Source organism: Empidonax traillii, unplaced genomic scaffold, assembly GCF_003031625.1.
Source record: "Empidonax traillii isolate 1590-97213 ecotype Southwest subspecies unplaced genomic scaffold, ASM303162v1 scaffold491:size805508, whole genome shotgun sequence".
NCBI classification, from domain to species: Eukaryota; Metazoa; Chordata; class Aves; order Passeriformes; family Tyrannidae; genus Empidonax; species Empidonax traillii.
The window spans coordinates 197,742-220,740 of NW_020955684.1; the positions used below are offsets into that span (position 1 = coordinate 197,742).

The following is a 22,999-nucleotide window of genomic DNA, read 5'->3' on the forward strand; positions in this document are numbered from 1 at the left end:
ACACATTGCTTCTGTTGTTCCTTCCTCCTCAGAGGAGCCAGCATAAACCTTTGGTGTAAACATCCCTGCTGTTTTTCTCTGAATGGTTACATTTTCACCACTGTCATCACCTTTACCAGATGCTCACTGCTCAAAAGCTCAGTGAAGGGTGAAGGACAAAAACATAGCAATGATGTAAGGGCAGCTATGAAATGATTACTAGGGATGAAATCAATAGCAGTGTGCTTGTTGGGAAATCAGCAATACATTTGAAAGCTGCAGAGCCAAAAGTGGTTTCATCTTTAATCAGCATGGTGTATGAGGACCTGATTTAGTTCCCTTCATGTTTTTATAGCACTGTTCTAACTTCCAAAGTGTGCAGCTTCCACAGATCTCCAGCCATCCCTTCCAAACTCAACTATCACGTGATATGAAGTTAGAAAATCTTAATAAGCATATATACTGGAAAATATGAGAAGACTTTGTCACTTTTAAAATAAATTCATTTGTGCAATGACTGTAGTAAGAATTCAGTTTTAGGTTTTATGTTGCATGTATTCTACTTGCCAGAAGCAATACAAGATACTACTGGGTCAAAGGATCGTTTCATATGGGAATATAATTACATCCAATGGTGGGCTGAATTCTCCTTCAGCAAGGGAATGGTGGGTTGAACTTTCCTTCAGCAAGGGAATTTTTGCAGTAAGCCTTTTTTAGATACCTATAAACAATTTGCTAGAAGAAAAAAAAGTCACACATCTTTCACTGAGAGAATGGTAGGCTACTACTGCTATTAACTCATTTTGAGACTGCCTTAATGGCTCAGCTGTCCAAGATAGCCACTAGCAGTGTCTTATTTTTAAAATATTGTTGAGAGAGAAGCTCCAAAATGAAACTGATCTTTAAAGACTGGAGAATTAAGCTAGTTTTCCATGTAGGCTATGCATATTCTCTTCATCAGAGACTCCTACTGTCCGTTAATATCACTTCCAAAGAACAATGTGTTTGGGGGATAACACATTGGATAACACACTTCATGAGACGCATTTCCAAAAATGAAGCAAGCATGTTCTGGTTATTGAATTTGTCCACAAAATGATGGATGTGTCTTTCAGGAAGCAGTTCTGAAACAACAATTTGATCAGTCCTGCTTTATTAGTCTGCCCACCAGAAAAGACAATACTGTAGTCAGTGCTGCCTCACTTGGAGTACAACAGAAGGTGAAACAGAAATGGCAGGAATATCTACATCAGATGATCTGAGCAGTAAACTAAAAGCACATTCAGTAGTGAAACCTCAGCTGCTTCTTCCACGAGATGCCAGGAACAAAATGAGGAACAATCCTGATCACTTTATATAACAACAAATCTGCCCATACTTCCTTTGGGAAAAAATGTGCTCTAAACTTGTATCTTAAGGAGATTCTGTATAGGTTTTCACATCTATCTGGTTTGTCAACTCAGAGATTCCCACCTGTTGTGAGACCCAGCTCCACATTCACCTCTGTTCGAGCAGTAAGCATCATTCCTCTTCAGGAGGTCAAGAGGGACTTAACTCACTACATTATCCCCATGGACTTGCAGTCCCTGGAAAGGCCCGTGGCTGCACAGATGGTGCCACACAACAAAGCATTCCCAACCTGCCGTCCCTTCCTGCACAAGGACTGAGTAAGACAGAAACCATTCTTACAGCTACAGACCTCCCTGAAACAGAAAACATCAAACACCTGGTAATGACCACTCCACCAGCTCTCTTGCAACACTATCATATTACATTTTGACTGTCATACAATAAAGAGCCCTCTGTCTTCATTAAATGAATGAGGAAGTAGCGAGCTGGGGTTAGGGAGAGGAGGGCCGTAATAACAGAGCTAGCAAGCCTGCAAAACATGTTCAGTCCTGACGCTACAGCTTGGAGAACTGTAGCGACAACACTAGGCAACAGCACAATCCTTTAAAAAAAAAAAAAAAAAAACAAAACACCCAAACCCCAAACCTTTAGATTGGGTAGAAAATCCCTCCCCTCCATGCCAGTCTGCATGTGTAATATACAACTGCAAATTTTCTTGGGCACATGCACACTGTAATTTTTACAATAGTCAGTATTTTCTGACTTGAATCAATAGTTTCTATGATCCCATAAGAAAAGTAGGAAAAGTCTGAAGAGAACTGAGGATACCCGCTCCATCTTGCCTTAAGAACAAAGCCTCACTTTTACAGTAATGTTAAAGAGTTACGACTGAGGGAGTCCCTTTGCTGGGAGGAGAGACTGTTACCTGCTGGCACAAAAGGGTATCTCAGCACGTTTGCAGGGAACCATGTGTCTAAAGCTCTGTTTTCTGCAGGAATCTGCGGTCTGCCTCCAAAGAGGCCAGTGCTGTGCTCCCCAGCTAGAAGAACAGACTTCATAATGAATCCTCTCACATGAGCAAAAGAAGCAATTGTGGTTTATGACAAGATTCATTCCCTTAAAAATGCTTAATGCCTGTAGTATCGGCTTTTGCAGGCTGGAGGACAACACTGGTCACAAAAAGCATTCTGAAAAGAAGAGTGTGCTTGTCTTCTCCTCCCCCCCCATCAATCAGCAAGGTTTTACACAGAAAATCATCAGGTTGTAAAGCAGGAGCAACATCCCCATCACTCATCCGTGGTGCCTGAGTCTGGCAGACCTCTACTATCTCTGTAAATGTGGGGAGCTGAGGAGCTCTTCAGGGCAGTATTCCTGGGGCACCCTGCCACAATAAAACCACCATGGAGAGCAGAGAGCACATAAGACATCTTTAGTCTGCAGGGAAAAGGGAATAGGCATCAGTGCACCTCTGTGTCAGGTGCTGCTGGAGGCATGGACTATTGAGGTGCTACCCCACAGGCGGGGGAAGGAGAGGCTGCCTTGCTCTTGGAACTTTTTGCACCCTCTTCTGGTTCCTCTCCTTTCTTGCTTGATGAGGGAGAGAAAAGGATGAGGCAAGTAGTCCCATCTAGCCACGTATCTTGCTATGCTCCTCAACAAGCATCCTGCCAGGACATTCCTCCAGCACTGAAAAGATTTGGATGTTTGCCACTGAGTTCCAAGGTCTCCCCCTGAGATCTGAAGGCATACCGGCTGCTGCAACTGTTCAGAACAAGCAGCACAGAGAGGCAGCACAGTCTTCCCAGCCAAATCCCTCATACAAAATAAAGAAGTGAAACACAGAACTTGGGTGCACCGTGGAAAGCAGCAGCCTACTTCCCAAGTTAGATATTTTGTCCAGAAGATTTTCATATAACATAAGCATTAGAGTCTTCTAAAAAGCTCTCCCAGATAAGAGTGGCTGCCAAGTCAACGCACCAGCAGCCAATACAAAAATCTGAAAGCAATCTGTGGAGACAGGGCAGCTCCCCTGAAGCTGGAGACTGATGGCTCTGGCAGCAATGCTGAAAGGATGCTGCAGTTTTTGCTGCAGCAGAGCTGCAGGCTTCAACTTGGAGAGATGGACATTGCAAATGGACACAATAGGGGCTCCTGCAATTACTGAAGGGGCAAAATTACTGAACTATTTAAAGACACCTCTCTCAAAGTGTTTAAGTTAACAAACACCATAGAAATTTAAAATAATAAACTCATTAATTTCAAAGATGTTTGTGTGATACCCTGTCAGACCTAATGAAGAACTAAGGTTTTGGAGACAAGTCTATGAGATTCAGTTCTGCTAACTGTGAGAAAGGACTCCTGTCAAACTGCAAGGCAATTCCTCCATTACACCAAGTGCCCCTCCTTGAAGTGACAGCTCACACATTATGTTTACTTATTATTATTACCTCTTAGTAATGAAACACTATCATCTGAGGTGTGCTGGCTAATTTTGCCAAGGTGTACTCCTCGGACACGGCTGCTGCAGCCCTGACACACTTCATTTCCCCTTGTTAAGTTAGAAACTGCCACAGTTCTCCTGCTGTTATTACAGGGAAACTCTTAAGTACGTTATGTAAAGCAGGGGGAAAAAAGTATGTCTGGGATTCTGACATTGGGATAAAATGCACATGCAATACAAATTCACCTTGCAGGAAGCTCCAAATTGGAAGTATCAACAAACAAAACAAACCTTAGAATAACAAAACTGTTGCAAAAAAGTTTAGAACTGAAAAAATCCCATTCAACTTAAAGAGATATTTATTCCAAGGAACTGGGAATCAGTAAGACCTGAAAGTCGTTTAAAAAATTTGGTCTCAGAACTGAAAGTTTAATTATCATCTCTCAGCTTGGATCAGTAAGTTTAAAATCAAAGTTCCAATGTAAATTTAAATTTCCCGAAACTGGGTAGTCTTAGAAGTGAAGTAATACCATTGCTGCATCTTTAACAAAGTGAATCAACTATCTTTGCATTTTTCCCCACCCACTACCCTCACTGTCAAAGCAATTCATCCTTCTGGTAATTCAGGTAAGCTAGGGGGAAGTGTTGCAGGACAACACTTAACATCTCCTCCTCTCCCCTGCAATTCAAAAGAAAGGAATAAAAGTCTCACTAATGGAGAAACAGTCTCTAAATGAAAAGGTCCAATTTTACAAGATTCATCACAAAGTCCCTTATTCATTAGCAGCCTTGGCACTCTCACTCTTCTACCTCACACAGACATTTCTGGAATGTGTTTCAAACTACAGGGGAGGAAAAAAAAAAAAAAAAAGGTAGTTCAGCAGGAAGCTGCAGAGGCTAAAGAAATGAAGAATCTGAAATCGATCCTGCTCCTGTCCTACAAAGCACAATTTCTGCCAGAAGCATCAAACAGAGCAGGACTGTACCCTTGGTGAGTAGAGTTTTCTTTTTACTTTTTCTGCTTTTATACCTACCTCCACTAACATTGACAAACTATTTACATATGAGAACAATACTTGCAATTTTGCATCAACAGACTTGGAGCTGTTTTCTTATAAGGCATCTGAAATTTTATATGAACTAGATTTGGAGACTGAGAACTACAGATCTGTATTTTCATCTAGGAAAAGTTCTATTTGAAAAGTTTCCTCCTTGCTAGACTGCATGACAGTTTACTAACAGACCTGCTAGGATGAGGATACACAGGAATTCACTTCAGAAGCTGCAGGAGGTTTTACCACTGTTTGTACGGGGTTTGCTTGCTCTAATCCAAAGCTTACAAAAACCCATTAAGTGTGTGGAACCAGCATGAGCAAGAAATGTCTTAATTGAGTACTGGACATGGCATCTGGGCAACCTTTGCAACAGACTGCCAGTCTCCTCTCAAAGAATACCTTCTCTGCACTTCCATCCAGAAGGCAGTTCTGCTCTGGATCAGATGAGGGACAAAATCTCATTATTTCATTCCCTGGATTTAAACTCCTGTGAATTGACCATCAGTAGCGTAATGCAAACAAAATTCCCCAGAGATCTAAGGCCTCGGTGTAGTACTACAGTGATAAGTATTAAAATGAGGAAACAAAAATCCTGAAACTTTTTTTTTTTTTCAGATTTATGTGCAGTGTAAAGTTATGCGAAAGAATACAGTAAAAGCAACAGATGTACCAAAAATCATCCTAGTTTGGATGAATGTGTCAATTTGGGAGTGCAACAAGAAACCTAAGGAACTTGTTTGCCCCGAGTTAATGTAACACTAAGGAGAAGGAGTTAATATAACACTAAAGCTGCAAAGGAAATCATAGTGAGAGCAGGAACTGCCAGGATTAGTCAGCTGTTGTTCCCAGTGGTGTGAGCCCGCTCTTGGGTTCCAGGTCACAGCTTCCACACAAAAGTACACTCTTACCTCTCCAGAGCCCTGCCCAGTCACTGCTTGTCCCATGCACCACACAAGGCATGTCTCCCACAGGGTAGCAAATACAGGATGATGTCTTTAAAGTTTACACCTCAGCATGCTCTTCTTATGGTTTTTCATGTTTAATTTCCTTTTCAAATAAAAGCTACAGAAAACCAAATATCCAGCATCATCCCATGCTTCTGCATTCCCTCATACTACTTGCCTATGCTAATGATCCACAGGACTTGTATCCAGGGTGTTTAAAACCACAGTACACACCTCCTCTACCACTTGAACTACAGGAATAAGCTCTGGAAGAAACAGGAATACAAGGCAGTAGAAGCAGACGGGCTAGTTGTGAGGATCAGAGTCAGCTTCTTGCCAAGGACTTACACAAATACACATAAGACATGAGAGGAATGTTGGGTATCAAGCTTTTTTTTTTTTTTTTCTTTTTTGGAGGGTGGGGAGGAGAGGGAGGTGTGACAACAGTGAGAAATTGTGTCTAGTGGCTGAGTGCAGCATAAATGAGAACAGGTTTGGCACTTTCTGAAAGGCGGTGTAGATGCTGATAAGACTTCGAGCACCTGTTGTAATGGTGACCTCAGTATGGGCTGGAGTGGGTTTCTATACCTGTAAACATCGCTATGAGTTGTGATTACAAATTATGAATATAAATAATGCAGAATGATTGTACCTGCTTTATTTCTGTGGCTGTAATGTAAAGTCTTGTTCAAAAACAAAGAAAGAAATGCATACATTGACACAGCTGCATTGATGAAAGGAAACCAAAAGCAAAGACCTGCTGCCTTGTTGGTTTCCAGTTACAAAAATCTTCTTAGCAGCAAACTCCTAAAATTGTTTCAGCTTTATTTCTCAAAGGCAAGTTACAGGAAAATTTTCAAGGAAATATCCAATCCTGAAGTTCTGAAGTTTTATTTCTTATACAAATTTAGAACAAAGACCTCTAGTCCTTTACCTTTCCACTACCCCTCTCAAACTGTGTTGCATTTAAGCAAAGAAAGTCTGTACTTTTAAGTGGAAAACAGGTAAACATTTGGTTATGCCATTTGCATCTGCAAGTTAAGCTGTTACCACCATTAAGTCGAAGATAAACATTTTAAGAGGTAAGAGGATACTGTTTCTATGATTATTTTTTTTCTTTTCTTCATAAATCAAGCAAGGAATTCTAAAGCTATTCTCATTAAAAATGCCCCTCGGGTTCTCTGAAGACATGTGCTGGCATTCCAGTAAGGTTTTTATAATTGCAGATTTTGGGGAAATAAGGGGGGGTTACTCTTGAGAAAAAGCATGTGCTGGGACAGACTGCACAACAATGACAGCAGCAGAGTTTTGGTACAAGATCTTTGCTTCATCAAAACAAACTGGGCTGAATATATTAAGTAGGATGCATTTGCTGACCCAAATGCTACAAGCTGAGAATCCAGGAATAAGCTTAGCTTATGCAATACACACTTATTTCTGAAGACAGTCCCAGCATTGGGTGAACAACGTCGCCCAAGAAGTTTGAAGAAATATCTGCAAAAGGCCATCTGCTGCTCTGACCCGTTTCACACCATGCCCACTCTTGTTCCACCTTCAGCATGAAATCAGCAAAGCTGAAATTGTTTGCCAAGGCTTCAGTCATTTCCAACTCCTTCACATCCAAGTACTTCAGATACCAAGGCTTAAGTCACATCTAAACCACAAAAACCATACATTATGTGTAGAATTACTTCTTGAGACAAATGTCTTTCCCACCCCACTCCAGCTCCATCCTTCTCATCTATGCTTATGCATCAATCAGTCTGTTAAATCAAGCTGTGTATCCATTTTTTGCAGTTTTTTATGAATTGTACAGTACCAAAACTGACATGTGATCTTGTCTAATGGAACACTGTTTATTGCAAAACTTGCAATGATTTTTCAACCAGAGATTAAAGTATCCTTCTTAAGCACTACCGAGCGTTAAGATACGGGTGCATGAATTCCTTTGAAGATACAGAGCAATCACACATACATTTACATATGTAACACCAATACAAAACACTGCAAAGAAACTTAGTAACTGAGGCAACTTGTTCTAGATGGCCCTGCCCTAGGCAGGGAGTTGGACCCGATGACCTCTGGAGGTCCAACCCCAATCACTCCGTGATTCCGTGATACGTGTAAAATATATTCAGTGACTTACACAACACAGATTAGTGATTCTTGGTTAAGTCTATCAAAATGAATGAACTGGGTAGCTATGTTAAAAATCAAAAATTTGTAAAAATGTATTCAAGCACTTATTCTCAGAACAAAACAAAGACACAACCACCACATAAACAAGGACCAGACCAGAATGTTCCACATATGTAGCGTTAACCACTCCACTCCCTCAATTCATCCGGAGCTGTTTAACTATTGAAGAAGAAACAGTACAGCAGCAATGTTCTCCTTGTCCTGGTTTTGGCTGGGATAGAGCTAATTTTCTTAGTAGTTGTTTCAGTGCTGTGTTTTGGATTCAGCAGAAGAACTGATGTTTTGGTTGTGGTTCAGTAGGACTTACTCTAAGTAAAGGACTTTCTGGTGTCTCATGCTCTGCCAGTGAGGAGGGAGCATGGCCAGGACAGCTGACCTGAACTGGCTAAAGGAATATTCCATACCATTTAGGGGAGAGTTGTCTGAGGGTTGCCAATCCCTGCCTGGGGATGAGCTGGGCATCAGTCAGTGGGTAGAGAGCAATTGCATTGTGCATGACTTGTTTTTTCTGGAATTTTATTTGATTTTTTTAAAATTACTATTATTATCATTAGTTTATTAGAATTATATTTTACTTTGTTTCAATCATTAAACTTATTCTTATGTTAACCCATGAGGAGTTCTTCTTACTTTTTTTTTTTTTTATTGATCCTCCTTCCCATCCCACCAGTGGAGGAGGGAGGAGTGAGCAAGCAGCTGTGTGGTACTTAGTTGCCAGCTGGGGTTAAACCATGACACTTCTCCATGCACATGTGAGAATATCCAAACCAACACAAAGTAAGGCAATTTCTCTGCAGCAAACACATCTAAATCAATGATTTTAGTGGGCACATGAAAGTTGGTTTTCCTCATCAACTGTTCATATCCAAGGATACAATGCTGTGATACTCAGATCTCTCTTGCATGGTGTTCTTATCGGTATTTTACACAATGCAAAATAGACACTGGTAGCCAAGAACGGTGGCACTAGTCTAAAACTCCATGATTCTGCTCCTCTTGGGCATTCAGTTTGTCAGTGAGGTTTTCAATGCTCCAGCCTAATGAACCTAACTGTGAGTGACATAACCACGATAAGTACAATAGGGTTATATTTGGATTTGTAATTCCTAAAGGTTTTGTTACTGAAACAAAAGATAATACAGTTAATGCAAAGAAGATGAATTAAAAGTGAAACAGGGTTTATCGCTAAAGCTGCAAAGACAGAACACCATGGGAATTATCATATATAGAGAGATAAACTTGGCAATTACTATTTGAATAGTCAGTTCAGTCTTATTTTTTCAAAGTCAGTGAATAACCAGGGGAAACATATCCTTTCAAATAGTCTAAGTACCTGGATGAGACTTACAAAGTACAGAGAAGGAACATATACATGTCTTATGTCCTACGTCAGTCTGAAGGTTTTCTGAAGCCATTCCGACAGGATACTTTGAACAACAGAAAGGAACAGCTTAACTTTGCCCCTAGGTAATTACACAGTATCAGTGGAAAGCAGATGTCTGAAGTAATTAAAAAATGGGAAAAGGTCATCAAGGATGACAAGTTCTGGACTTGAGGGACCGGACTGGGGACTTGATTCCCCAGTGAAACAGGACTTTGATGTTTAATGCACTCACCATTATCACCAAAAGTCAGGGACAGGAAGAGTGAGATGTCATGCAGATACTGATGGGCTCCAAGTTCTTCTAGAAGAAAGACTAACATAAGAAACAGTATCTGTAAAAAGTCTTCTTCATCCCCCTATGAAGTATACAACAAGGTTAAGTTGCCCTTCACAGCTGTATCTGTATATGTGATGTTTGTCAGTGATCTCCAAATAGGTCATGCAGACAATATTTTGGAAATCCTGATCCTCCTCCCTGACCCCATGGCAGACATGGAGCTGAAGGGTCTCTCAGTGGGTTGTGGACACCCTCTATGCTTTCTTTAATGCTTACTAAATTCTTTCCAAGTTCTGCAGAAAACTCTTCCCCACTCCACGCAGGTGGGAATCTCAGTCAGACAAAAAAAGTCTGACTTATGGTTCCCTACCCCTTTGTTCCAACCCATCAAACAGCCCAGTTCTCAAAAAGCCCTTCCTCATTTGTTCTGGCAGGGTAAGGCCATGCAGAGCAACCTTCAGCTCAGCATTTAACTCACAAGGAATGCCTCTGCACCAAGCTCAAAATACTCTAAATCATATGTTTCTGTCCTATTCTACTTATATTTTAAACCAGAATCTCAGTTAATTAATTCTAAAAAGCTACACATCGACACAAAATACTTCCAGGCCAAGTAACTGAAATTAATCTCAGTGCAGGCTACAGCTCGATTAACAAAACTCACCTTGAATATCACATCGCTCTTCCATAATATCTCTTGAGAATCTCGCCAGCTGTACTAACATTGGAACAACAGAAGAAAGTAGGTATCACAAAACCTTGGATCTTGCATCAGGTGGCTCTAATAAGTATTGCACAAGGGTGCTTTGATGTTACAAAAGACCTAAGAAAATACCAGTGGGTTAGGGTGTATTCTTGCTGTGTTTACTCTCTTACTAAATGGCACTTGTCATACACATGCCATCTGCTGCATCGAAATGCGATACCCAACCAGGTAAAATAAAAATTTCCCACACCAGCAGACTCTTTGCACAGATTAAAAGGAAAAACACTAATGCAATTTTAGGTGATTAAAGAGTCTACAGTACAGAGACTGCATCTCTTGAAAGCTGCTCCACTTGCAGAACAGAACCTCAGCCCCCAGTGAAGACGCTGTAATGTGTATGCCCTCATGGCTACACATTAGAAGTCATAAGTTCATCATCCAGAAATATTTGTACTTGTGCCACGTACAGGGAGCTGAGAGTACAAGAGAAACACAAATGACTCCTTGTTCCCCTGCCTTCTCCTACATGCTCACAGGCCCTGCAGGAACCCAAAGGAGTAACCTTGTAGTGGAAGTCAACTCCCTGGGAACTGAAGCTGGGTTTAAAGACACTCAGCCTCTCAGTGCTCGTGGAGGTTTTCCACAGCCTGCAAGAAAGGAAAATCTGGAAAAGCCTTACTGTAGAGATTTACCTACTGCATCTTGGTAAAAGTCAGGGTCCCTTAGTACAAGAAACTCCTTGGTCAGCCTCTGATAGGTACCATGAGGGATTATGCTATTTGTTGCACCCGTGTCAGTCTCCTTATGGTTCTAATACGTCTACAGCCAAAATAGATGTTTTGGCCTTATTTCGAGTACGGAAAAAGATTATGCTTTATAATTAAGGAATATTTTGAAATTTCAGCATATCTGAGTGTCCTTCATACATTACAAGAGACCAGCTCATGCAAGATCATGCTAACACACGGAGAATATTTATATTACCTGCCCACAAAGGCTGCCCAAGTCCCGACTGGAAATACGAAGCTAAAAACCAGCAAAATTAATGGAATAACAGAGAAGGGCAGGGTCATGCTACAGGGATATCATGTTCCTGGACCATGTTCCCAGAATCGGGTATGATTTTTCTCCTGGTCTTCTGCTTCCCTACCCTCACAAGCTTAGCGTTCCTGTGCCTGTCCACTACACTCTTCCAAAAGAGATCCCATTTTCACTTTCACAACATACAAAAAAAACCCACAAACCAACAAAAAACTCAGAAAGGTGGTAGTTCCTGTCCAATAAGATAGAAATAGATATTCCTTCATCATCCTTCCTACCAGGGAACACAGTGGGCCAACGTTAGAAAAAAACCCAGTGCACTGATAAGGACTGGAAGCCTAATAAAACTGGAAGAGCAACCAGAAAAGCCCATGAGCTGATGATGTTGAAGTAGAAAGAGCTGAAAGCAGATACAGAAACATATGTCTCAAGATCCAAACATTACTAAAGTTGAAGTGAAAGCAGAAAAAATGAGACTGCAAACTGAGACAGGTAAAACCTAGAAGACAGGATGAGGGAAAAACTCCTGAACACAGAGCTTTTAGAAAGCCTTGGAAGACATGTCACAACCACCAATCCTGGTAAAGAGCACTTGGAAAGGCATGGAAGAAGGACACAGATCCTTTGTCACTCTCTCACGAATTCTTTGTGAAAGGTTTGCCAAACAACCTTTTGCTGTATTCCCAGCTCCTCTGGGTTCAAAGTGGTGACTCAGCACTCATCAACCATTGTCAGAACACGACTAGCAAAACAACAGGAGATGTGTAGGGGATGAGGAACAGAGCAAAGAAAATCAGATGATTCTCAGAACAAGGATGCAGAGTATGAGGACAAAGGAGGGGAGAATGATACAGAACTTTTGTAAGTGGCACAAAATAAAGAGGAATTTTACATGGGAAAATGCAATTGAAAACAGGTCAAGGACATCTTCATTACCTTAAAACCACAAGAGTAGCCTAATATGGCTAAAACACATGTTAGCATTTCAGTGCAGACAAGATAAAACTTCGCTCCTGAACTATGCAGATCCATCTTTGGACTTGCAGCTGCTGCAATGTGAGTATGGAAGTGTTAACAGCATAGTTTTGCTTCTTTGGCACTGCAGGACTGAATCATACCTTATCACAGAAGCTGCGTTGCCACACAACCATCAGCTCTCAATAGTGTACAAAACAAAGAGAGAAAACTAAGGAAGAGAAGAAGGACTTACCCTAAGTGGCATTTTCTTACAGTTAGTCTTCCCATTTATTTTTGTCTCAATATAGGGAGGCCAGAATGGAGGGGAAGAAAGAGGCGGCAAACATATTATATATTTGTATTCTTGTTTTCCAGTCCTTCCAGAAAGGCCAGTTTTGTAAACAGAAAGAAAGCTGAGATTTTCTTTATCGTGTTAACTATTCCCATGACTGTAACACACTATGCAGAGTTCACAAGTATCTCTCTGCTGAACATTATCGAAAATGCACTGCAACTTCTTTTGCAACACATGTTATTTTAGTCAGGCTATCTGCTCCTTAAAACACTCAGCCTATTGTTTCAACAGCACAGACCTGCATGCTGAATTATAAAAATTGTCCAATATCATATCATCTTGGCTGCAGATTTAATTTCACGGAATATGAAACTTCACTGAAAATCATTGTACAACAAGACAAGGAAACATAAACATTGCTTTCTGTTTCTTTTGGTTTGTTTTTTTTTCACATTAAGTGTGAGCCTACTACAACTCCCTCTGGGAGGATGTTTTTCATACAAAGCTACATTCTTTGCACCTTATTCACATAAACAGTCATTGAATTAAATGAGATCAGCCACAGAAGCAGGGAAATCAAGTTTTCATTCAGCCTTACCCATACAAAATACAACATAAAATTTAATTTTTAAAAAATCCCAGGATAACAGGCATCCATCTTTAAACTATCTAATAATGCAAAAACTAGTTGAAGGTTTTGTTTTTCAGGTCTAGCCCTTGAGACTTAATATAGTAAACTAATTATAATTTTGCTACACACAAGTTGCTGATAATTACCTCTTTATGGATCATACTGTTATTTGAGAATAAAGCAAGGGAATTTTGTTAAGAGTCATTACTTAAGTATCATTTTATTCTTTATCCTTAAATAAGCAAGGCCTGAAAATCCCGCTTACACAGCATAAGGGAAGTGATTTTTTTAATGGCACTTGGTAAAATCTGCTAACTTTTGCACTACAGACACTTTTGCCTGATCCTGTTTTTCTTGAAACACCATATACATTTCAAGCTAAGCTTCAGATGTACAAAACCATGAGAAACTTCCCTGTTAGCAGGGAATACTCATATTCAAAATTTGAAGCATGAGAACTAATTGATTGAAGGCTAATTTGTTTTTTACAAATAAAAAGGACAGACATACAACAGATGCTTGTTGCTAAATTAAAATTTAGAAGGTGACTTTATTACTAACAATTGACACTGCCTATATAATTAATGCTTTTCAAAATCTTAGTATTCTGGGGAAGAGGACAAGTATACAGCTCCTGAGAATGATAGAAAAATCCATCATCATAATGTGGAACACTCTAGTACACATTTAATACTATGTTGAGAAATTCTATTATAGTGTCACTCTCCTTGATAACCCTCCCTGGCTTAGCTTACTTGAAAAGGGCATTTAGTGTTTTTTCCACCAAGGTGGAGTTCCTGTGTGTTTCATGAGAGCAACAGAGGGTTGAAACACAGAGCAAGTTCTCCATTTCACTGACACTCTCTATGCCATCTCTGGGAATGACTGAGACCAGGTCCCAGACAAAACTGGATTTACAATGCAGCCTCCTGAGTAGCTCAACACTTTTTTCAGCTTAGTCAAGGAAAGTCTTAATTTCAAATTATGAGGAGAACAAATAACCCTTTAAAACGTTGTTTTGCTTTTTCTTTCAAGTACTGTGCTCAGGTCTCCTGAATGCAACCCTACCTGTTTTCTTGATGTGCCTGCATGTTATCAAAACCAGTTCATCCTATGTAATTATATTCAGACACTTGCTGGATGTACAAAATCACAAATGACATGTAAACAAATTCATATTATTTTAAAAAATATATTCTTAAAAGCTGGAAATACATGGATCCAAGTTCTGTATGCTAGATTTTGAATAAAAGATGCTTCTAGGTTCCATGCCAAGTATTTCACTTTGAGGATTAAAAACAGAAAGAAGAAAAACCTGACAAAATTCTAGTAAACGAAGCAGCAACGTCCTCCTCATTTGTATGTCTGCAGTTATAGACATGAAAGGTTAAATTCTCTGAAAGAATATGGAACCCAGAAGTTTGGTTTTAAACTTCTTAAACACATTTGTTGGTGGGCAAAAATAAGGGAAAGAGAGAGGAGGCAGAAGAAAAGTTGCGGTTTGGTTTTTCCAACCTAAGTTACTCCTCAAGGAAGATAGTAAATCTGGGAATCATTTTTAAAAATATGACTTTTTTCAGTTAAGAGACTGCCAAGTACCAAAGCTTATACCTATGAATTCTGCTTTGATTTACTGATGTGGCATGCTACTTGGTGCAAGTATTCATACCAATCTTTCAATTCTGCCATTCACTTTTCACATTGGGTCCCACCTTGCTACCAGATAAACAAAGTGTAAAATCCCCATGGAGAAAGGACAGATCTTTTCTGAATAAGCAAAGCAGGACTAAATATAGAAATAGTCAATCTGGTCTGACAAGTAGGAAGAATGAGAAGCGGAAGTGAGTTACTCTCATTCACCAAGGGTACTCTTTGACCAAAACTACATCCCAAAGAAAATACTGAAAGTCAAAATTTTATGAAGCAAGTTGAGATGTGATTGCAATGTAGATTAGTTAGAGCTGAACGCTGATTGTTTGGACAGAAGACAGATGTTTAAATTAAGCTACTTCACATTTGTTGTGAGTTTATACATAGCCTGTTACCGTTTCACTGATGTAAAGTTATTCCTCAATAACTCATGTCCAATCCCCAAAGACTCCCCACAAAGGAAGGAAGGCTGCTTAAAAAAAAAAAAAAAAAAAAAAAAAGCCAACAAATGAACAAACAACAACAAAAAACCAATAACAAAAACAAACAAAACCACCACTCCCCCAGCCTTATTATAAAAACTGGGCAGCTATGGGATAACAGGAAAAGTCCTCATCTAATAGAGAACCAGTTATACAGGAAACAAATGGTTCAAGGTCAGTCTTCAGAGGGGAAGGAAACAAACACGGCAGCTCCACGGCCATCTGCATTAGGAATATAATGAGTTCATTATAGCCACTAAAGAATCACAGGGGGACAGGGAAAGATAACAACTGTTAAAATGACTGTTAAAATGACTGGCAGAATTCAATACCATTTAAACACAGACTGATATTTGTGGTGGGAAAAAACACCTCAACTTCATACGCATAATGATAGGCTCGGGATGATTCAGAAATGAGATCCTGGATCTATAGTGGGACTGTGCTTACTAAAGCATCAGCACAGTTAAAGAGCAGGGAGAGTGCTAAAAATTATTACTGCAGAACCAAAACCACCTTTATTCAACCATCGAATAAGTTCAACTGCATCTTGGAAGTTGTAACTCTGCCCTTTCTTCTTGAAAAAGGTTTAGCAAAACTAGAAAAGTTTCAAGGAAGGAGAACGTAAGACAACCAAAGGCAACACATAATTAAGTAGAGGGAAATCAGGTTGGAGAACTACTAGAAGGCATCATATTAAACCATCATATTTTGGGCTTAAAGCAATTGAGAAGAAATAGCTCTTCTTACCATAAAGCAGTTTTCAAGCTGTGGTTTCCACAGCCTTTCTTCTCTGGTTTTCTCAGTCTTTTTCCCATTCACTCATGTTCCCTCATAAACTTGACAGAGTTACTGATATGGATGCCCTAAAAGAGTAAAAGGCACTAAGGAGAATATATGCCATTTTTCCCTGTGTATTAAATGGAGCCAGCATAACAGAGATAGGAATTAGCCAGGCTGACATGAAAGCATTCACCTACCACTCCCAACCAGGCTCAACATATTTGCAGGCATGTGACTTGCTCAGCTCCTGGCCACCACGAGAGAAGAGCTGAAAGAAATCTCCCCTCATGGACAGTCCTGTCCTAGTCAGTGAAAGATGTCCAACTCTCCCTGCCTTCAGGTTGTATGAAATACTGTGATTTGTGAAGATGGTCCCACAAAGAAGCAGCTAACTTTAGGTACTCTGTTTTTCAAAGTGATCTCAAAGGCATCTATGTCATTTGATAAGTTTTTGAACACTCTTTACATTATTAGAATGTAAATAAATTAGATTTGATCTTGCTTACTTTGAGGTTAGCAGAAACTAAGACAGCTAACATCAATACCCTCTCTTGACTGAGGTGCCCTCATTCACCCAGTTTCAGTTCTGCTTTATCAGACATGCTGGTAACTAAGCTACTCATCTGCAGGAGCACCTCCACTTGCCAAGACACCAGAGAAAGTGAAACGGATGACAGCCTCACCCAGTGCATGCCAGGTCAGGATTTCTTAAACCCTAGCTTCCCCAAACTGATTAAGTGTAATCTTACAGGGAAAGAAAAGAATCCAGCTTTGTAGCTGACTGTTCATTAATAAAATACTGTACTTCAAATTCATGCTTCAGCTTACTCCACACCTAAGTCTGCCATTCATGTCAACAGACAAACCATAGCTAGAACAGGTGTTCCAAGAGGAAACTAACACACCTCTGGAAGAAATCATCACACATCAAAACTGGGGTACCATCTCCTGTGCTGAAGTAAAGTTGTATCTGTTCAGGGGCTGGAACCATGTGATCCTCTACAACCTCTTTTCAGTGGGGGGTGGGGGGAGAATCTGACATAAAACTAACAAGTCCAGAGACTGGATTTCAGCATGGCTAAGAGAACCTAAACCTGTGAAAGAAGTGGATATTGCAGGGAGTGTAACACAGGGGCAGGAAGAAAAACAATTTTCAGCTACATCTTGTCTCTGAGCTTTTTCCATGCTATCAAGTCTTTAGGGCAGAGACTCCTATTTACTGTACAAATAATAAAATGATACAAGTTAAAGCATAACATTTATTCTTATTCTAACTTCTGACTCTGACATGAAAAAAGTTGGTCAGCATCTTCTGTGACATCTGCCTGCAACTCCATCATTCAGCACTCTACAGTGATAAAATGTAATACCGAAGACATACTTCTGCAATTTTGTTACCATAAAAAAAGTCTATAGGAACATAATGTGCTTCCATACACGCAAATTTTAGATCTTGAGAACTAGTCAAAGGCTGAAGTTACACCACAGTATAACAAAAGAGAAAGAATGTAAAGACTTAAGCCAAATACCACTCTTAGAGAAAGAAATGGAAACAAGAGCACATGAAAAGAGCACGGCCTGATTTTCCACAGAAGCCGTGGAAAAAAACATATTTGCGAGAATTCAGGAGCTGCTGTAAAGTTTGGAAAAGACAAACTGATAACAAAGTGCTGTACTTTCAAAATCTGGATTTAAACCAGAACAATAATGTCAATGAAAGACTGCAGATGGCAGGCAGATAATTCCACAGCCAGAAGAAAGACAACCCTCATCCCCCCATCCCTAAATCCTCTCAAAAGACTTCAGCCAGACATGGTCTAATCAGAAAAGTGGTCAGAGAGAAAATTAAGGAAAATTACTCATATGTAAGCTTTACAAAATACTAATTAATTGATTTAAGCAGTGGGCATGCCTTGCAGATATTAGTGCAATTATTTGATATGGTGAAAAGATCATATCCTGCCCAAGGCTTTGAACCAACTGCAGTTTCTGCAGCTGTTGCACACACAGACATCAAACTCTTAATAAAAGTAAAACATACATAAAATGATTCACTGTGATAAACTGTTAAAAAGCTATTTAAATATTGCCCTTTTATATCATTACCATGTATTCATGGTGCTTTTTTATTTTATAAAGCTGGCACTTTTCCTCAGTGACTGACCTATCTGAGACAATTTAGGGAATTCTAACTCAGAAGTGTATTGCCTTAATATAAATAGACTAGCAACAGGTCTTGCTAAGATGTCACATTGCAGATGCTGTGAAACCAACAGAAGATATTCCTGACTGACTTAAAACAATCTACATCTCACACTGGAAGACAAAATTAGCTCAGTGCAATGTAGACACAATGAAGATATACACCCTTAAGGAATTAATTTTCGTCAAATCCAAATGCATTTGCTATAATGCAAATGAAAATGCTTTTGTCCAACAGCATGCCAGCACATGCACACAGAACCTTTATCTTCAGTGGCTCACTTCACAAAAATGGATGGTGTTTAGGTGGGGAAGGTGGCAAGTCATGAGAGAGAAAAGGAAAGTAAGGGACACTGTTATAAGAAGCTTGTTTAAAACCAGGATTTGAAGGAGGTAAAACTTCATGATTTGAAGAGTGCTCCAAATACGCTTTTGTTCACAACATAAGATAAAAAAAGCTTAGGCTTTTTTGGCATAGGGGCAGATAAATTTTTTTCAGGATTAGGGCAAACTCACTAGGGTGCCCATGCTCAGCACATTACATCCCAGCTACCCCATAGCCCCAGTGCACTCCGTCTGGTTGGCATCTACATCAAACGCTTCCATCTACCAATTCCCACAGATGTGACCAAATCCCATTCCCAGTCACAACCAGCTTCCCCCATGGCTATGGCCTGGATGAGGTGCAGCTAGGATTTGGAGGAGTGCGAAGGTGAGAGCCACAGAGGAGCAGGCAGGAAGACATGAGTGCAGGCACTAAGAGAGAGTCTTCCTGTAGATTCTAAGGACCTTGAATTCCATGTCACACATGGCAGGATCACTGACAAAGGTTCAAAAGTAAAACAAGCCAGCAATCTACAGTCGTCCACCATACCATGAGTTAGCTATATGTACTTGATATTCCATCAGAAGTACATCACTGAGGTTGTCAAGACAACCTTGCACAACTGGATATTGCAAGAATTCAAGCTGATGTACTGTATTAGTTAGGCCACCCAACGTGGCTTCATTTACCACAGCAGGACTATTTTCACAAGACATCTTCCTCTTTCAATATACCTGATTAACTATTAGTAGTAATGCACTACATTTCTTTTAACCTCAAAGTCCTGTGCAGCCCTAATGTTTCATTTGTCACCCACCTCTCAAAAATGCGTTCTAAATTGACATTTATTCATTTCATTACTGTTTTTTTTGATAACACTCTTGATCCTGGTACCAAACAGTATCCTTCCCTGTTTCAAGATGTGCACACCTGCAACGGGATCTCAAGGGGTTGTCCGGAAAACAAGAAAAATACTTGTTTGGTCAAGCTAGCACCACTTCTGATACAGAGCATCACTGTGTCATGTCATCAAAACCTGTCAAAGGAAACAGTATATGGAGAACATCCCAACACAGATGCGTTTCAAAGCTACACAACAAACAGGCCTGGAATTCACACATTTATTCCACCTCTTCCTCACATTGAAACACCTGAATTCACAAGTCCATCTTCTGAAGGGAAGCATGAGATAAACCAGAGGCAAGAAGAGCAGAAAATGTTTAGAAAGAGACCAGATGATAAAATAAATTTAAGACCCTAAAAGTGCTTTAGAAATGGTCACTGTTATGCCACCCATCCAAACTGATAAGTATTGTTAGACCTGTTATACAGATTTAGTGAGTAAGGGGCAGCAAAGTCTTTTTCTTACATCAAAAAATGACTCACTGGCAAAGTCAAACAGAGGTGAAGTTGAAGACAGATGAAGAAATGCAGCTTGAGGCTCAATGGCTCATTACCACACCCTACAAGCACCTGATTTATTAAGATATCATTCATCTAATCTAGTCAAAGAACTTCATACATTTGATAATCTGAACTCCAGAACATGCCACCTGTGACAAGGTCAGGATGCTAAGCCTGGCACTGCAACTATAATATAGCAGCCAACACTGGAGTTCCATTAGTCCAGACAATTTCTGTTCCCCCCAAAAAAGAAAACGGCTCTGCAAAAAGCTTGAAGAAAGCACCTGGATGATTAGGAGTTGATCACTTTATTTCTACCCATCATTTACTGGTCATTTCATTTTTAGTGTTCAAAGCCAGTCTCCTATATGAGGTTAATAGCACTGTCTGGGTAAATACTAAGGAGTGGGGAAAAGTGAAAACTTTCCTGAGTACTATCACAAAGCCCCTTCTGAATTATATTACAGTTTATTTTCAAACAAAAAAACAGGGAGAGAAACCATTACAGAATTCCTATTCCCTCATGCAGACTAACAGGTCCTCACTGACGAACAGGCACACATAATATACCAGGTATCGAAATACTTTATATAGCCCACCAGCTCTAGTTTTGGTACATGCAGTGTATTCAACTAGTGTTTTCTGCTCAGAAATTATTATGAAGTTCTGAAGGAGTGTCATTACACCATGTCTTGGGGTCTGCAATGCAATTGAAGATCTTATATGTAATCACAGATCTCCAGAAACACTGTTTTCCAAGTATCTAGAGAATGAAGATTACACAATACTTGGAACTTGAGCCTGCCAAAATAAGTTGTTATAAAACCAGCTGCCCAGCCAGACATAACACGTTGAAAGCAAGTAAATAACATTTTCCTCATAATAAACCTCAGTCCTACTAGAGGATCTGGTCCATGCCTAACCAATGCTACATAAGAATTTAGACACGGTTACATTTTTCCATCTTTGAATAGAGACAGATTTACTGATATTCCCAATACATTGCTCCTTTAACATTGGTAGGACATTCTAAGTTCATTTAAACAACTGTTCCACCTACCTGCAGGACACTTTCTACCCCTCTCACTGTGAACAAAAGGTATCCAGGGGCAGACAACATGTCCTTTTGGTCATGTGCATTGCAGAAATACCAACCAGGAACCCAAAGAATCCCTTCCCACACAATTATAAAAATATGAAGATACCAAATTATGACTGAAAAAAAACCAAAACCAAAAAACAGAACGCTGTCTACAGGTTATGCTGTAATGCACACAACACCCCAGGGCATGATAAGCCCTTTATTAATGTTTGCAATAAAATGAACACTGCAGAACAATTACACGGCATAGCCACGGATTTTCACAATCAGAGAGCTCTACCAGCAGCCAGTGTGTACTCACAAGGCGTTGAGACCTCAGGGACGGCTGATGTTTGCAGTAAACTAGTGGAAATATTTCCAGTGGAGTTTTCAGGTGATGTCAACAACAGGAAGGATGACTTCGAGCCAGATTTCCATTTCTCATTAGACTCGGCCTTAAAAGTTGGAACAAGTGCGTTAAGGCTCCTCGTCTATACTCCCAAATCTGCGATTGAACCCCTACGTCGACACAGGCTTGCTGCACTTACGGGGCAGCCCGGAGGGTTCGTGTCTACCCGACGTGGCGGGGGGGGTCCCTCCTCGGACCCTGCTCTGGGTCGGAATAGGGGAGCACTTTCCCTACTCGAGCGCTGGGCACTGGCTTCGCCGGGCCCGTCGCCCGCTCAGCCCCGCCACCCCCGCCATCACCTGTGCGTTCCCCGCCAGCCGCGCCCCTCCCGCCCCGCCGCACCCACCCGCAAGCCCGGCGGGCGGGCGGGCCGGCGCCCCGCTCACCTGCGCTGCCCCGCAGCACACGGGACCCGCCGGGCGCGGCGGGCACGGACACGGACACGGCGCTGCCGCTTCCAGCGGCGCCTCCGCCGCCGCGCTGGGGCTGCCCCGGAGGTGGCGCCGCCGCCGCCGCCGCCGCCGTGCCCGCTGCGAGGGCGACACCGAGCGGCCACTGCGGGCCGGCAGCGCCCCCTCCGCCCGGGCCGGGACCCGCCCCCGCGCCCCGGCCGGGAGCGACGGGCTCTGGCCGCAGCCGGGCTCCGCACGGGCCGGACGCGCTCCTGAACCGAAGCTCCTTTGCAACTTAATTACGGAAGCTCGTAATAGTTTGCGTAGGAGCAGAAAAAACCACGGAATCACAGAATCGGTCAGGTTGGAAGGGATCACGGTGGGTCATCTGGTCCAGCCTCCCTGCAGGGTCGTCCTGTGCAATCCATTGCACAAGATTGAGTCCAGATGGTTCTCAAATATCTCCAGTGAGGGAGACTCCATAACCTGTCTGGGCAGTTCAGTGCATGGTCACCTGCGTAGTAAAAGTTCTTCCTCATATTCAGGTGGAACTTCCTGTGCATGAATTTCTGCCTCTTGTCCTAGCAGTTGGGACCACTGAGAATAGCCTGCTTCCAGCTTCTTGGCATCCCCCCCCCCTCTTTAGATATTTATACACCCTAATGAGATCCCCTCTCAGTCATCTCTTCTCGAGGCTGAACAGGCCCAGCTCCCTCAGCCTTTCCTCATAAGACAGATGTTCCATTCCCCCAATCACCCTCATTGTCCCCTACTGGACCGGCTCCAGGAGCTCTGTGTCTCTCTTGTACTGAGGTGCCCAGACCTGGACACATGAAAATTTTCCCAATTTCGGGGAGGCCAGATGCCTTTCCCTCCAGCAGGGAGCCAGCCAGCAGGCTTTGAAGTCTGGGCAGAAGGTCAGAGAGGGATGCCTCGAAAGCTGGTTCTGCCTACTCACCACCTCACCCACCCCTCCAGCTATCACAGTGTCCCAAGGGACCTTCTGCTCACCC

General features: G+C 41.3%; 1 protein-coding gene across 3 annotated transcripts in view; it reads right to left on the bottom strand.

Annotated features, from left to right (window-relative positions):
- ANKRD6 (ankyrin repeat domain 6) overlaps positions 1–22,062 on the bottom strand; it is a 92,832-nt gene extending 70,770 nt beyond the window's left edge. The window contains exons 1-2 of one of the 3 annotated variants that reach the window (XM_027896272.1): positions 21,981–22,062; positions 21,508–21,640 (exon numbers count right to left, since the gene is read on the bottom strand). The gene's annotated coding sequence lies outside the window, so the exon portion shown is untranslated. Of the gene's footprint in view, positions 1–12,585; positions 12,603–21,507; positions 21,641–21,733; positions 21,752–21,980 lie in introns of those variants that run through there. The other 2 variants (XM_027896273.1, XM_027896275.1) reach the window with 2 other exon arrangements.
- Between the last annotated feature and the right edge of the window lie 937 nt (positions 22,063–22,999).